This window comes from Thalassophryne amazonica, chromosome 17 (assembly GCF_902500255.1).
Source record: "Thalassophryne amazonica chromosome 17, fThaAma1.1, whole genome shotgun sequence".
Lineage (NCBI taxonomy): Eukaryota > Metazoa > Chordata > Actinopteri > Batrachoidiformes > Batrachoididae > Thalassophryne > Thalassophryne amazonica.
This window is the reverse complement of record NC_047119.1, coordinates 10,406,810-10,415,913: the sequence shown is the minus strand read 5'-3', so window position 1 is coordinate 10,415,913 and position 9,104 is coordinate 10,406,810. Positions and strand designations below refer to the sequence as shown.

General features: G+C 39.6%; 1 protein-coding gene across 1 annotated transcript in view; it reads right to left on the bottom strand.

The window, feature by feature from the left end:
* The window catches only part of egfl7 (EGF-like-domain, multiple 7), a 29,120-nt gene extending 25,903 nt beyond the window's left edge, over positions 1-3,217 (bottom strand). The window contains exon 1 of the mRNA XM_034192767.1: positions 3,017-3,217. The gene's annotated coding sequence lies outside the window, so the exon portion shown is untranslated. The remainder of the gene's footprint in view (positions 1-3,016) is intronic.
* Between the last annotated feature and the right edge of the window lie 5,887 nt (positions 3,218-9,104).

Here is a 9,104-nt window from a genome sequence, read left to right as displayed (position 1 = left end):
CTTTAAGTTCAACATGAAATCCCAACTATGTAGATTAACAATATGTGAATCTTAGAGAATTTGTTTTTAACAATTTATACTGATATGGCTTGCAAATACTTGGATGAAAACTACATAAACTATTTTATAAAATTCAGCTAAATAAGATCTAGTAATTTGATGATCAGCTGATAGTTGGAGTAAAATGATATTATTTTAAAGAGCTCAAATCCTTTTATGAACAAATTATCACTTGAAGGAAAGAATGTGGATCCAAATCTCTGCATTTTCTGCTGTTTTCTTGTGCTTTTGTCATTTGACGTACTGATGTTTCATAATGTCACAAAAGGCACGTGACATGTTTAGTAGTTATATTACTGCATGATGATCATTTGTGACTGTTTTGCACTGCTTTTTAACTTTTTAACAAGTTTACAGAATCCAAATCGTGGCTTTTTTGTTTGCTAGTTTGTTTGCTTCAGTGGCGGCGCCAAGGGGGAGCTTAAGCCCACTCAATAATGAGCCAATCCCCCCCTCAGCCTCCTCAATAATTCTGCCAATAATGTGAATAGCGACTGACATATGTGTGGATCTCAACTGCAGTTTTGCACTGAGAATGTCTCAATATTGCGTAACTGAGCAAAGTGATGAATGTGTGTGTTCGGTGATCCACCGATGCTGAATTACCCTTCGCAAACACAATTTTCAGTTTTGCAAATAAACATTTATTTGTAAAAACCTAAAATGTGACTAAAATGTATACCTTGGTATTTATAAAGCAATTTACTATATATTGTTCATTTCGACATTTTGTGGAACCCCTCCAACTTTTACCCCAGCCCCCCCAACAACAATTTCCTGGCGCCGCCACTGATTTGCTTATTAACTGGCATTGGGTTGTGTCGAAAATTTATGTGACAAATTTCATTGTCATGTGAGGCAAAATATCCCAGTGCAAGTGCATGAACGAATAAATATATAAATAGAAATTAAGACAGTAAATGAAAAGCTAACGTCGTGGCTCAGCGCACGTGCCTGTGTTTTTGGGCCTTTTTAAAAACGGTTAACTTCAGTGCACGTCTTCCACCCGCCAGGAGGGGTCGCTATTTCACACTGCTCTGCCCATCACATCAACATCACGGTGTTTCAAAGCGCAACATCCCGCTCCGCCGCACGCACGCGCGCTCACACGTTCAATAAAGTAAATAAAGAAAATTAACTAACGCACGCGCCCGTCCTCCCACAGGGAACAACAGCCCCCCCCCCCCCCCCCCCCCCCCCACACACACACACACACATACACACACACACACACATACACACGTCAGCGTCCGTGGCGCGTGCAGGGACACAGAAGCGCTCGTGCAGTCACCTTTTTTGGTAAATGTCGTAAAACTCACAGTCCTGCACCGCTCGGCTCTGTGGAAAGCAGGAGGGGAAATTAAAAAAAACTCTGGCCGGTTGTACAAACTTAGTCCGTTTTTGTCATTCCGCTCGCGCTCGGGGAGGAAAGTCCGCTCGCGTCCACGCTTGTCCTGCCGCACGAGCTGACAGCGCGCGCGGGGGGTGATGTAGCCCCGCCTCCCGCTGCTCCTGACGGGAGTCCCCACCTCAGTCTGCTCAGGGGGGACCCGCCGGTGACGTCACCGGGCGCAGCCAACAAACTTTTTTTTTTTTTTAAACGTATTTATTTATTTTGACGTAATCGAGTGATGGTGCAGTAATGACGCTGAATTCATTTTACCGCAGACCTCTTTTAATTTATTGAATAAATCATGGAGGTACATGTTTAATTAGGTGAGGCACTAATAACATTAACACCATAAACTCAACAATAAGAGTGTGAACAGTTAATTTCAAATTAAATGTGCAATAAAACACAAAATTCTGTCGAGTTTTTGTCAAACTACACAAATGTGACACAGAATGAGTTTCAAAACGCAGTAATGAGTGACTGCCCTCTGCTGACAGATAACAGTCATAACAAATCAAAACATGCCCCCCCCATTTTCTTTAAGGTGGTTAAATTTTATCCACTTTCAGTCAGCTAATGTGTGTCACAAGACAAGATGAAGTTTGTTGCTAAAACACGATACACATGATGCATCCACAATAAATAAATTAATTAATTAATATTAAATAAATAATAATCATGTGCATAGCTTCAAATGGAGCAGTGCACCTGCTGGCTGCACATCTGTCGCTGTCTTATAGACAGTGTGGACATGTTTCACAACAGAGGCAGCAGGAGTTAAGATCTATTGTGACGTATGTCACAGAAGTCTAAAATAAGCTGTTTTTAGTATAATACGTATTGCAGGAAAGTTTCTGCATGCCCAGTCAAAGACCTGCAGCACTACCATCTGTAACAGTAAAAGACAGATTAAAAAAATCAAAATATAAAACCCTTTTAAATTGGAAATGGAGCTGATGGCCAAACTGATTGTAAATGAGGGACATATCTGGCCCTTGGGGCGCCAGTTGTCCACTCCTGACCTCAGGAGCACAGACTTTTGATTTATAGCTTCAGATCTGATTTGATTTTACACTCTATTTAACTGCATTTTTGAAACAAACCTTTACATTATTGAAGTTAATATAAACCTCAACCTCAGAATGTGTTTGATTTTTAACCAAACCTGCCAAAACCACTGGACGGTTCTTCTGCAGGTCGGGTCGTAACTGGTTCAACATTTAACTACTGCCAAATCTTGTGGATAAATAACTTTAAAAGTTACAATTTTTGAGCCCTTATTTCATTAATGCAAACAGCATTTAATGCATACTTGAGAAATTATGTAAATTATATTAGCATTTTTCAGAGGAAAACCACAAACAGCACAAAAATGAAGTTGGAAAGTAATATAAAATAATACATAAGGCATGTCTTTAGAATACTGTTAAATATTCTTATCAGCAGATATCAAATATCCCCCAAAGAGAAACAAGATGACCTCATGACCTGTGTTAAAATATCTTAGCAAAGTGTTTAAATATAAATACTTAAACCAGTGTGACACACTGTTGGTTGTCTTACCCTGTCAGTATGATGTCATCAGGTGCGTGCACGCTCACAGGCTGAGGGGCAGCCATGGGCACCGGCTGCAGAACCGGTGGATCGGAGGTTTCTTCCATGGTACCAGTTTGTTTTAACGCTGGCATTTTCGGTTGGAACAAAAACCTCGCGGTTAATACTTGGTGCTCGCTGCGAATCGGCTGGCCACAAATGAAATGTCTTTGGGCGTTTTTCAGTTGCTTTTTATGCAGAGCTTCCTGTGGAATGCAGGAATTGGATGGACAATCCCAAACCGGACTTCCTGTGAGTGTTTGGTGCTGATAAAACCCCTCTCCTGCACAAACACTCTCCATCCTGCCCAAACCGCTTGGCAAATCAGATTCTGAAGCAGTTTTCTGTCCCCCATTGTCGTGCAGACATCTTGAAGATCTGTGTGACTCTGCAGGGTACCGTGAGGTTATTTACGTGTTATATGCCAAACGTATCCCGCTCACTGTGAGGAGAGTGTATTTTAAAGAGTCCTATGGGCTCATGTTTGCAGTGATGAGGTTAATCAGAGATCAAATCGATCAAATCCGCTGAATTGCAGCTACATGATAAAGTTTCTTCTTCCATCAGCAGGGAGGAAGAAATCTGCACAACAATGTACCTTTTTGACATACGCATAACAGTAAATTAGTGTTTTGTTGCAAGATATTTTAAAGGTAGGGTTTGTTTAATTGCAGGGGCGGCTTCAGGATTTTAGGGATGGTGTGCTGGGGGAGAGGAGGTGGGAGAGGTGTGGTAATTTTGACAGGATAAACAATTTGCAAGCAGACCTTTTGTGAGAGATGACATCACAATGATGACTTACAGCCACAGCTAGTAAACAAACAACTACAAACTCTGCTATAGACCTCACCTATTACATCTGACTCAACAATAAAACAAAATTCCAACATCTGAGTGACCAATTTAACACACCACAACAGATTCGCATAACATAGAGACAACACAGACTTACAGTCCGTGCAGTAGAAATATTTTCCGAAGCAAGTAGAATGTTGAGTAAAATGACGTTTGTTGATTTTTTTTTTGTCCGCTTCATAAATAAATCAAATGTGATATGTTTAAACATTCCTATTCCAACAAGAACAAGGCTCATTTTTTTCAAGTTTATTTTTTATTGTATGTAAGTAAGTAAGTAAAGTTTATTTGTATAGCACCTTTCAAGATAAAATCACAAGGTGCTTTACACAGATAATAAAATAAAATAGAATTACATAAATTAAAACAGCAGTAACATAAAACGATTTAAAAGCAAGCCTGTGCAAGGAGATCTTGAGCTCAGAGACCTGCCTCTTATAAAAGGGTGCAGAAGTTCACTGATGTAGAGAGGCATTTGACCGTGCAAAGCTCAAAAAGTCATCACTGATATTTTAAACTGCAGTCTGAACTGAATGGGGAGCCAAAGCAAAAAGGACAGAATGGGTGTTACGTGAAATCTCTTAGATGACCTCATAAGAAGCTGCATTCTGGACCATTTGTAAGCGATCCAAAGAAGACACTGCCTGGAATATCGTGCAACTTGGCACCATAATGCACAATGCACACTCACACTGCATATTCCCTTTCAAATTTGGCACAATATTGCACATTGCAGACTTACATTCAAGTTTGGTACCATATTGCACATTGCACTTTCAGTTAAATTTGGTTTTATACTGCACATGCATCCTCGCATTTACATTCAAATTTGGCACCATATTGCACATTGCACATTCATACTGCACAGTCACATTTAAATTTGGCGTTACTGTATCTGTGCTGACATTGCATATTCACATTCCAATTTGGCACCATATTGTATTTTCACATTGCACATACCCTTTTAAATTTGGCACCATATTACACATTTAAATTCAACTTTGGCACTATATTGCACATTTACTTTCAAATTTGGCACCACTTGCATATTGCACACTCACAATGCACATTTACTTTCAAATTTGGCACCATATTGCACATTGCACACTCACAATGCACATTCCCTTTCAAATTTGGCACAACATTGCACATTGTAGACTTACATTCAAGCTTGGTACCGTATTGCACATTGCACTTTCAGTTAAATTTGGTATGATACTGCATATGCATCCTTGGATTTACATTCAAATTTGGAACCATATTGCACATTGCACTTTCAGTTAAATTTAGTATGATACTGCACATGTATCCTCAGATTTACATTCAAATTTGGAACCATATTGCACATTCACACTGCACAGTCACATTCAAATTTGGCATTACTGTATCTGTGCTGACATTGCATATTCACATTCCAATTTGGTACCATATTGTATTTTCACACTGCACATTTACATGCAAATCTGGCACTATATTGCAGATTTACTTTCAAATTTGGCACCATATTGTACATTTACTTTCAGGTTTGGAACTATATTGCACATTGCACACTCACAATGCACATCCCCTTTCAAATTTGGCATGATATTGCACATTGTAGACTTACATTCAAGTTTGGTACCATATTGCACATTGCACTTTCAGTTAAATTTGGTATGGTACTGCACATGCATCCTCACATTTACATTCAAATTTGGCACCATATTGCACATTCACACTGCACAGTCACATTCAAAATTTGGCATTACTGTATCTGTGCTGACACTGCAGATTCACATTCCAATTTGGCACCATATTGTATTTTCACATTGCGGATTTACATTCAAATTTGGCACCATATTGTACATTTACGTTCAGGTTTGGATCTATATTGCACATTTACTTTCAAATTTGGTACCATATTACACATTTAAATTAAACTTTGGCACTATATTGCACATTTACTTTCAAATTGGGCATGATATTTTACATTTACATTAAAATCTGGCACCATATTGCACATTTACTTTCAAATTGGGCACCATATTGCACATTTACATTCAAATCTGGCACCATATTGCACATTTACATTCATGTTTGGCACTATATTGCATGTTTACTTCCAAATTTAGCACCATATTTGGCAGTATATTGCACATTTCAGTCACATTCAAATTTGGTACTACTGTATGTGTGCTGACACTGCATATTCACATTCCAATTTGTCATCATATTGTTTATTCACACTGCACACTTACTTTCAAATTTGGCACTATATTGCACAGTTACTTTGAAATTTGCCCCCATATTGTGCATTTAGATTAAACGTTGGCATTATATTGCACATTTACTTTCAAATTTGCCACCATATTGCACATTTTACAGTCATGTTCAAATTTGACACCATATTGCACATTTAGATTAAAATTTGGCACCATATTGCACATTGTGTATACAAATTGACAATCAAAGGGATAAAGGGCCTGATGTGAATGGTGAACTTTGCTCATTTTATATATGTTAATCATTTATACTGAATATTTTGAAAAAATGGAAGATTGTTAGAAATTGTTTGCATGAGAAATTATCTGTGTACATTTATACAGTGAACACAAGTGTGCACGTGTGTGTCTGTGCACACACACGTGCACCTGAGTGTGTGTGTGTGGAGGAACATGAACAAGAAATTCATTTGGAATGAAGCATGAATGGCTTTTCTACTTACTAACTTTGTTCTAATCATATTTCTTGCAAAATGTTTATTTCTCTTTGTGGGGCCACGATTTTGGCAAACAATGTCATATGTGGTGTTCATTTAAGGGCCTGTGCTGTCTAAATGTGTGATATCAGCCTCCGTGCACACAAAGAGCTATTATTCCTGTTATGACAAAGAGTCTACGTGCTGAGGCACCATGGGAATGCTCCATTTTGGGGGCTGCAGGTGACCTGACACCAACATACGCTCTCAAGGCTAAGTGCTCAGAGGCGGCACATTCGATGTAGAATCTGTGTGGTCTTGTTTGTGAGTACGCTTGGCATGTTTATGTGTAAACTGGACAAAGTGGAAGTGTATCACTTTTTAAGGAACTTTTTTCACTCTTTGAAATCAAGACTTGGCCGACAAGCAGAGATTTTCAGTTGGCATTCCAGATTTGGGCCACAGAAGAAGCGGGAGGTCGGAGGGGGGAAAAAAAATGAAGCGTAGCAACACTTCCTCTTAGAGAGGAAACAGGAAACGGCTGGAGCATTGAGATTCAGAAGTCTGCTCCATCCAAACAATAAAAATCTTACTTTGACAGGAAAAGGATCTGCGTCAGAGAGGGCTTGACAGATTCTACTAAAGGGCACGAGCAGTGACCCTGGATGTCGCATGAACAAGAGGGCAGCTGTGCCCAACAATTAGTCTAAAAAAGAACAATTTTCAAATGAATAAAGCGTCCATAACTGTGAGAGACTTCTTGAAAGGAGACAGGGTTAATGTTTAACAGTTAAAAATGTCTCATAATTGCACAAAAGGTTTCCCCAGGTTTTTGTTGCTTGTGTGATGGTATGTTTTTTTGTGTGTCTTTATATGTGTATGTGTGTCTGGATCTGTGACTCTGGCACACACTAAACTGAGATGTCTTGTTTCGGAAGTTTCACCCTTGTCTGTTTCTCAAAGAGATCCCACACCGTGATGCAACACTACATTGCACGATACCCTCAACTTAAGTTCTGTACTCAGCTCAAGATCCAGTACAACAGACGATTAAGGCCTAGTACAACAGATGATACTCTCAACTTAGTACAACAGACAATACCCTCAACTCAAGGTCCAACACAACAGACGATACCCTCAACTTAAGGTCCAGTACAACAGACGATACCCTCAACTTAAGGTCCAGTACAACAGACGATACCCTCAACTCAAGGCCCAGTACAACAGATGATACTCTCAACTTAGTACAACAGACAATACCCTCAACTCAAGGTCCAACACAACAGACAATACCCTCAACTCAAGGTCCAACACAACAGACGATACCCTCAACTTAAGGTCCAGTACAACAGACGATACCCTCAACTTAAGGTCCTGTACAACAGATGATACCCTCAACTTAAGGTCCAGTACAACAGACGATACTCTCAACTTAAAGTCCAGTACAACAGACGATACCCTCAACTCAAGGTCCAGTACAACAGACAATACCCTCAACTCAAGCTCCAGTACAACAGACGATACCCTCAACTTAAGGTCCAGTACAACAGACGATACCCTCAACTTAAGGTCCTGTACAACAGATGATACCCTCAACTTAAGGTCCAGTACAACAGACGATACCCTCAACTCAAGGCCCAGTACAACAGATGATACTCTCAACTTAGTACAACAGACAATACCCTCAACTCAAGGTCCAACACAACAGACAATACCCTCAACCCAAGGTCCAACACAACGGACGATACCCTCAACTTAAGGTCCAGTACAACAGACGATACCCTCAACTCAAGGTCCAGTACAACAGACGATACTCTCAACTTAAAGTCCAGTACAACAGACGATACCCTCAACTCAAGCTCCAGTACAACAGACGATACCCTCAACTTAAGGTCCAGTACAACAGATGATACCCTCAACTCAAGGTCCAGTACAACAGACGATACTCTCAACTTAAAGTCCAGTACAACAGACGATACCCTCAACTCAAGGTCCAGTACAACAGACAATACCCTCAATCGGACTTACTCTCTCACCCTCTCATTGAGGAAGACCAACTATGCGGCAACACATGCACATTTATCTGCAAAACTCAAAGTTCACTTTTTTGATTACCATCGTATCAAAATGTTGCTTTACTCATCTTTGGTGATTGTGTTGAATGCAAGAAAAAGCTTTTTCCACAAATGTGTTTAGGAACGAAGGAATGAAGGTGAATGAACGGGGCAGCTGTCATTGAGCTCTAAACAAACTCAAACCACATTTTGTCAAACCTTCCAATTGTGTAGTAACAGTTTGTGACTTTACAACAAATGATACTGCTGGCGATGTTATTACATTTCTGTAGGTACGATTTAATTATTGGTGGAACACAAACTGCATATTTGGTGCATATGAGACATCAGCAGTAAACAAACCAACCAACTTCTAAGACTGATGCAAGTTGACATAAACCAGGACATTATAATACACCTCTACAGGCAAATTCTTTCAGACAAATTTGTACTGCTAATGTCTTAACAATTA